Source organism: Montipora capricornis, chromosome 9, assembly GCF_036669925.1.
Source record: "Montipora capricornis isolate CH-2021 chromosome 9, ASM3666992v2, whole genome shotgun sequence".
NCBI classification, from domain to species: domain Eukaryota; kingdom Metazoa; phylum Cnidaria; class Anthozoa; order Scleractinia; family Acroporidae; genus Montipora; species Montipora capricornis.
In genome coordinates, this window is record NC_090891.1 from 50,504,678 (window position 1) to 50,513,112 (window position 8,435).

At 40.0% G+C, this 8,435-nt stretch overlaps 1 non-coding gene across 1 annotated transcript; it reads left to right on the plus strand.

The window, feature by feature from the left end:
- Positions 1–3,422: 3,422 nt before the first annotated feature.
- Trnaa-ggc (transfer RNA alanine (anticodon GGC)) lies at positions 3,423–3,495 on the plus strand. The gene has a single exon. It is a non-coding gene; the product is annotated as a tRNA-Ala (tRNA).
- Positions 3,496–8,435: the final 4,940 nt, after the last annotated feature.

The window sequence follows — 8,435 nt, forward strand, 5'->3', positions numbered from 1 at the left end:
GAGGGCTTGGAATGGACCCTCTGTCAAATGGATGCTGTCCTCATTCATGGGGTGGACCAGGCAGATCATGATGGACGCGTATGAGCTGTTCTTCACCCCTTAGAAGAAGCAGGGTTAACCTTTAATGACAAATGTGAGTTTTCACGATCATCAATCAATCACTGTTGTGACCCAGTTCCCAGATGTCTCCAGGATACAGTGGTTCATGGGAATGGTCAACCACCTTAGAAAATTTATTCCCAACCTGGCTGACCTCAGTGACCCCCTTCGTCAATTATCATGCAAAGACAGTGTTTTGGTTTCGGATGAGCCCCAGCAAAACGCCTTTGAGCAGATCAAGCAAGCATTAGTGTCACCAACAGTCCTGGCACATTACAATCCAAACCGCCCAACAATCATTTCAGCTGATACTTCCAACACGGGAATTGGTGCAATGTTATTTCAAGTTCAGGATGATGGAGAGTGCTGCCCAGTGTGTTACGCGTCAAGATCTCTCAGTAGAAATGTTATGTTGTGATTGAAAAGGAAGCCTTTGCGACATCATGGGCTAGTGAGAGGTTCTCTGATTATGTGCTCGACAGCCCTTTCACGCTAGAAACAGACCACAAACCACTTACTGTGCTCCTGAATTCATCAGAGCTCTTGAAGATGCCCCCCCCCCTACCCCGTATCCTGCGATTCCACCTGACACTTATGAGATAAAGCTATGAAGTTCAATATGTGCCAAGAAAACATCAAGTTACCGCAGATACACTCTCACGTGCTCCTGTTGGCCTACCAGGGATGGAAGATAAGCTGCTTGTCGAAAAAGTAGAGGCCTTCTCAACTCAGACCACTCCCTATCTCCCAGTCACGCCTAACCGACTACAGCAGATAAGGGATGCGCAGAAGGTAGATGAAGAATGCTCCCTTTTAAGATCATACTGCCTTCATGGATGGCCCCCTTTCTTGCCTCACCAGCCGTTACTATGCCCATATCGGGAAAACAGAAGCCACCTCAGGATTGTTGATGACTTACTACTGCACGATGAGCCAATAGTAATTCCAAGGAGTATGCAACTACAAATCCTCGACTGCATTCATACTGGTCTCCTAGGCGTAGATCCAGGGCACCCACTTCCATATGGTAGCCGGGACTCTCCATGCAAATCGGTGAGTTGATCATCCAATGCCACACCTGTGCCAAGGAACAACCAACGCCCAGAGAACCACTTATGCCTTCATCCTTCCCAGCCCGCCCTGGGGGAGGGTAGCAACAGACCAGTATGACCTGTATGGTGGCTTGACAGCAAGGAACTTTCTGATGAGACTTCTCATTCAGTTATAAAAACTCTCAGGGAGATTTTCGCCACACATGGAATCCCAGATGTCATTATGTCACACAACGGGCCACAGTATAGCGCAGAGACCTTTCGACAGTTTGCCAAAGCAAGCGAAGTGGAAAGAGCCATTCGCACAGCAAAGTCTATGCTGAGGAAAAACGAAGAATGGCTACTCACCAAGTTAATTACTCATGGGACGTTGCCTGCAAACACAGCTACCAACTCTTCCAACCAACTTGTACCCTAATATGCAGATAAAAGATCTCCAGTTGGTTGAAGAAAAGGAAAGCTTGTATAGAGTGAACCAACAGTGCAACTTTGACAGGCATCATAGAGGAAAGGAACTGCCAACACTTGAACTGGGTGGCCGAGTTTGGATAAGAGATCAAGATCGGTATGGCCTGGTGACAGGGAAAACTGAGAAACCCCATCTTCCCTTGTCACTACAGAGAGAGGCACACCCCGATGAAACCGCTCTGCCTTAGTAGCCTCAGCAAAACCAGCCGAAGCCAAACAACACTCAGCTATGCCGCCCTGTGATGTCACTCTGCATCACCAGTACCCAGCACTCTGTTGAGGCCTCAGATTAAGCAAGTTCCCCCATCACCACAGACAGCTGTCCCAATACCTACTTTAGTAACAACACTGGATGAGTGCGTACCTCCACGGAGTCCAAGCCCTGCAGTCCTGACATCTTGGTCAGGAAGAGCTGTCAGACCTCCAGAACACTTGAATCTTAGGTTGAACATTGAACTGTGTGTGCCTCAGTGCTACACATGAACATTTTGATTTGTTGTTATTATTCCTGTTGTTGCTCGTTTTGTTATATTTTCATAGCTTTGCCTTTTGAGGGGGAATGTAAGATTAGGCATTGCATGCTGGGACCGCTAGGTCGGCCATCTTAAATAAACCTTGGGCCAGCTTGCATTACTCGATCAAAGTCTCCTTTCTTCTTCGCATGATACTGTAATCACCACAGCTAGTGGCAGTACAAACTCCGGAAGCAATATTTGCTCCCCAGAAGGAAAATAGATTTTTAATCACCTTTTGTCAGAGTCGAACACAACTTCTAAGTACCAAGAAGTGAATGACGAAGCACTGCCAACACCCAATATGGGTAAGAAGATAGTATCTCAATTGCAAGAAATACTGCACAGGTTAACGAGCATCGAAACAAGACTACAAAATCAGTAGTTTGGAAAAGGCAGTAAGAAAAGAAGGTAACATTGCTCCATGGGAAGGAAACTGAGAAGGTGAAAGAGGTGGAGAAAGGACTAGAGTTTGCGAATGCCAAGATAATTGAGCGGAAAGGAAATGTATCAAGACATGTTCAGCAGAAGGGAAAACCTACACTTTTGGAATCCCCGAAGTGACTTATAGCAGTGATAATAGAAGTGATTAGTTGTATAAGTTTCTTAAGGATGAGCTGAACATTGATAACTCGGATTCTATTGAATTTCAAAGAGTGCATAGAGTTGAAAGGAAAAAACCAAGGCAACTAGGAACCAATTAATGCTCAGTCCTTAAGATATCCAGATCCTGAGCTTGTCTTTAAAGGTGTTTGGGGGTTGGGGGCGGAGACCAATGTTAAGGTTTACGCTGATTTTCCAGACGAGACCAGGGAAAAAAGAAGGAAACAGTTGCTGAGAATGAAAAAAGCGAGAGAAGAGGGGAAAAAGTGTATTTTTTTTAAATCGCAACCAGATAGATTGTATATTGATGGGAAATCAATTGTTTTTTTATTAATTTTTTTTGCTTTAGAGCAAAGCCGGAGAAAATTCTTGCAACTTTTATTCCCATGACAGCATGTTGGATATTATTTATCTGCTGCTTTTTTATGTCTTTTAAATTTACGTGTGAAGCTATGATCCTTGCAGTTACGAACGCAATTTTTGCAATTGCGTAAAGAAGCCTAAAAAATTCATGACTTCAGGCTTTTTTACGCAATTGCAAAAATTGCGTTCATAACTGCGAGGATCATAGCTTCACTTGATTTCATATCCGCAGTTCATATATGATCCATTTCACATATCATTTCATCATTGATTCGTGCCCCACAAGAACATTAGAACACACAAATGACCAGCTCCCAACGTCAGTGGCTGCATAGCTCAGTTGGTTAGAGCATCGCATTGGCATTGCGAGGTCATGGGTTCAAAACCCGTTGAAGTCCTGAATTTTTCAGGCTTCTTTAAGCAATTACAAAAATTGCATTCATAACTGTGAGGATCATAGCTTCACTTGATTTTGTATCCACAGTTCATATATTATCCATTTTCATATATGATTTCATCGTTGATTTAAGTGTGCATTGTTAAGTATTAGTTGGTTCGTTTTATTTTTTGGTATTATTCAATATCTTAAATCTACGCCGATTTGGGTATGTTACTTTATAAAGGGATAATGTTAATTTCAAATTAATATATTTAAATGTTCCAGGGATTTGCTCTGCTGTAAAGAGGAGAGCGTTTCCCTCTGGCTAAATAAACAAAAGGTAGATATTGTGTTTTTTGAAAAAACTTACAGCACAAAGGAAGTCTAGTTAGTATGGAAAACACAGTAGAAAGGTAAGACATTTTATTCACATGGCACAAATCTTAGTTGCGGGTGTTGGTGCTTGTTAGAGATATTTTGGAATTCGTATGCAATTCCTCACACATTAATGACAAGGGCCGTTTTATCCCAGATGTCACTGTGCAAGGTTCATAACTTTTATTTGTCACTATTTATGCTCCAAATAAAGTTCACTATGAATGTTTTTGTTTCTATGAGTTAAATCGCCCACTGGAAAATCATCATAGTGGTGAACAATAAATCGTTTTGGGAGGCGACTTTAATGTTACTCTTTGTACCGATCTTGATTGTTCTGGGGGCAATCCAACAAAGAAAGAAAATCTTAGTTGTATTCAAAATACATGTTCAAATTTTTATTTGGTAGATGTTTCGAGGCTACGGAAGCCAGGAGGCAAAAAGTCCATCATACAACCAAGATTAGACTATGAACTGATATATGAAATGGATCATAAATGAACTGCACATATGAAATCAAGTGAAGCTATGATCCTCGAAAAATTCAGGACTTCAAAGGGGGTTTGAACCTGTGACCTTGCAAAAATTGCTTTCACAACTGCGAGGATCATAGCATTGTTGATTCATTCCTTACAAGAACATTAGAACCCTCAAATGACCAGCTCCCAACGTCAGTGGCTTCATAGCTCGGTTGGTTAGATCATTACACCAGTATTGTGAGGTCACGGGTTTAAACTTCAGTTGAAGTCCTGAAATTTTCAGGCTTCTCTGCGCAATTGCAAAAATTGCATTCACAACTGCGAGAGTTATAGCTTTAATTGATTTAATATCCGCAGTTCATACATGATCCATTTCATAAATCATTTCATTGTTGATTCATTCCTCACGGAAACATTAGAACCCAAAAATGACCAGCTCCCAATGTAAGTGGCTTCATAGCTCAGTTGGTTAGAGCATCGCACCGGTATTGCGAGGTCATAGGTTCAAACCCCTGTTTAAGTCCTGAATTTTTCAGACTTGAGTTTACAACTGCGAGGATCATAGCTTCACTTGATGATTAGGCTATTGGCTAATTAGTGATTTTTAACAAAAAGAAGTCGATTCAGATTAAATATCGCTGATTAACGAAAAAACACCAGATTGGTGTGAGGGGTTTTCAGACGTCGGTGACAAAAGAGTCCTTTGGGACTTAATTAAATATCGTATAAGGCAAGTTACAATTAAAAATGGCAAGTAAAAGGAGCTTGTAAGACCTGATAGGCTGGCAAATGCTGAACGTTTACTACAGCAGTATGAAGAAATTTGTTGCACCAACCCGACTTGTGAAAACAAGGATAAGTTTGAAACTGTAAAAAATGAATATAACTCTCTATATGAGCATTTATCGATGACAGCGATAATCTGCTCTCGAGCTTGGTGGTATGAATATGGTGAGACAAATAGAAAACCTAAGAGCTTGGTTCAGAAGGTCTTCTCTAAGGAAGGTTTTTTAACATCAGAGCCTCTAAAATAAATTGTCTGGTGCTTAATCAGAGGCTTGTAATCAATAAAAGCAAAAACAAATTGGCTGGCTTGTTATATGTGTGATCAGATGTGTGGATGGTACCCACATTAGAATTCAAGCACCTCATGAAAACGAGAATGAATATCTAAATCGTAAAGGTTTCACTCCATAAAGGTCCAAGGGATATGTAATAAGAAGGTTAGTAATCATTTTTAACATTGCTTCTCTGAAATAAACGATTAATTTAATCCTGAAAACTCAGTTTACACTTGCTCACAATTTTTAATTTGGATATGATTCTGCTTTCAAGTAGCAGTAATCAATTGCACTCTTGCATCGAACTCTCTTCAAGTACATGTACCATATCTTAAATACTTTACAACTCAAATACATAGTCTCATTCATCTTCGTAGATCATGCAGAATCCTTCACCGAAATTCAGTGTTTCAGCACTATGTATGAAGTACTTGATGAATCACTCCATAATGGATGTTTTTCATTGCATGTTTTTCTTTCAGGTTTGTTTATTAATATTGTAGCCTGATGGCTGCGTAGTACCCATGACAGCCATGTTTTCAGGTCCTCCAATATTTGCCATCATTTTGAGAAAAAACTATCACTCACTGGATGATGGCATTCTTTTGGGGACAGTGGTTATGCATGCCGGCCATTCATAATGACACCCTATGGCATCCCCAGCACCCCTGCTCAAGTTGCTTACAACGAGGCACACTGTAAAACAAGGGTGATTATTGAGCAAACGTTTGGCTACTGGAAACTCTGCTTTCATGTGCTGCATTCAGAAATTCGTATGGCACCTGAAAAAGTATGCACCATTATTGGTGCTTGTGCAGTTTTGCACAACATCGCAACTATATTAAATGAGCCAATGGAAGACAGAGACGTTGGTAATGAAATGAGTGTTGGCCATTTTGTATCGTGGTCCTAACCAAGGACAAGCTGCAAGAAATCATATTTGCCAAACCTATTTTAGCTAGACGAATTTTAAGGTATAATGATGGAAGGATTGCATCTAGCTGAATTAGGTTTGAAAATGTGATTTCTGACTTACCTCCCCCCTCCCCCACATGAGGTGGCTTTGACACCAGTGCCAGTGCCAGCCCATGAGATAAATTCAGAATTGGACATATGCATTTATGATTGACCGTATATACAGAGTAAGCCAAACATAAATAACATGTGGCCAAATTATTTTTGTTGCGTGAAATAAGAACTTTCTCAATTATTTGCTACATTGTCAAGTTGAAGTTAAGTTTTACGTTTACAAAAAAACCTTGCTAGGGACAATGACTGTTGCCTATTTTTTTAGAGTTTTTTCATTGCTGTCAGTTTGGCATGAGGGAGGTATGTTCATCTGATACATCAGTTCAAATTTATTTTATTGTAAATGGTTCCAGCTGAAGGCCGAGAGGAAAGAAAACACTGAACGGATACTGTTAAGCCTTAAATCATATGTTGTTATTACAAAATAAAGAAGACTATTTAACACGAAACATTTGTGAAATAAAATTGTGATTTGAATAACATTCACATTAAAAAAAAGTTGAATGGGCGTTTTCTGGCTAATTATCTCGCCATAATGGCACCATCTATGTCGATGTTTACAGGAAACCAACACACACCGACAGATACCTAGATTTTAACTCCCACCATGACATTAAACATAAGGAAATCACCACTGCAACTCTTTTACAAAGAGCTTTGAGCCTCCCTAACACCACAGATGGAAGAAATCGAGAACTTGACAAAGTGTAATCAGCCAGTCCAACAGCTATCCTTCTAAACTTATTCACAATATCAACACAAGAAGAACCCGAGCGTCCATTATTCCTTCCTCCAAAGAATTAGTTGGTATGTTTTTCAAATTAGTGGAACCGCTCCTTTGCATCTCTTCTGTACATCAATGGTGTCACCGAACCCCTAACACATTTGTTAAAAGGACATGATATTAACATCGTCAATAGGCCATTAAAAACGCTCCAATAAGAATTTCAGATTCCTAAGTCATGACCCCCATTAGCTTCACAACCGGATGTTGTCTACAAAATTCCCTGAGGCAGTTGCTCTTGGAATTACATTGGCAAAACAGGCAGATCCTTTGCTACGAGGAAAAAAGAACAAATTAGGAATGTGAAGGCAGTGGCCAAAGGCTCCATCATTGCTAATCATGCTTGACCTCAACAATGTGTCGATTATTGTGAAAGAAAATTTCTGCATCAGAAAACTTCTTGAATCTTGGCACACCTGACGCTGACAATAACTCTTGCCCACTTCCAGGACAATACCACACACTTTTTAACAAAAATTCTTAATCACCTTTTTTCCCTAATTTCACTCTCTATAGTCTCCGTATTTTTACTTCATTCATCTTTTTCCTTGTTGAAGACCACAGTTCTAGTGGTCGAAAGCTTGCAAGCAATTTTTTATCATGAGTCATCCTGGCTGCGCTCTTTCAATTTTTTCAACACTCATATTGTTTTTTATAAAAACAACAGTTCTTTTTGTGACACTTGTTGATCGTTATTTCTTCAATTTAGAACTTCTTTCCAGTGAAGATCGCCATATCATTGCAGACTACTCAGTTTTTGAAAAATAAATTCTGGCTACAGTATTTATTTACTAGTTTAAGAGAAAGACATCAGAAAGTTGTCAGAAAGATGTCAAAAATAAAATAAAAAATTTTGTCAAGTGTTCAAGTTACACCAATCTTCACTGCAACAATCTGACTGGGGTTTAGGCAGGATTTTTATACCGGGATCCAAAGCCAACATTTAGTTGGAATTGGGAGCATGCATTTCTCACTTTTCTACCCTCCCTCACCTACCCCTTGCATTCTCCACTTCACGTATTTTTTAGGCAGTGCCTATTCGTACAGGACTTGTACACTGACCTATATTTGCTATTAATACACAGGACGTCTTAGCATGATTATTACAGGTTCTAACCCTAACCTTGAATGACATAGCCAAGCAGTTATTAAAAGCTAACCATTTCAAAGTGGGTGCTTAGACTTCAATACTGTTTATCAGTGCTATTTGAAATGGGTGCTAAGACTTAAA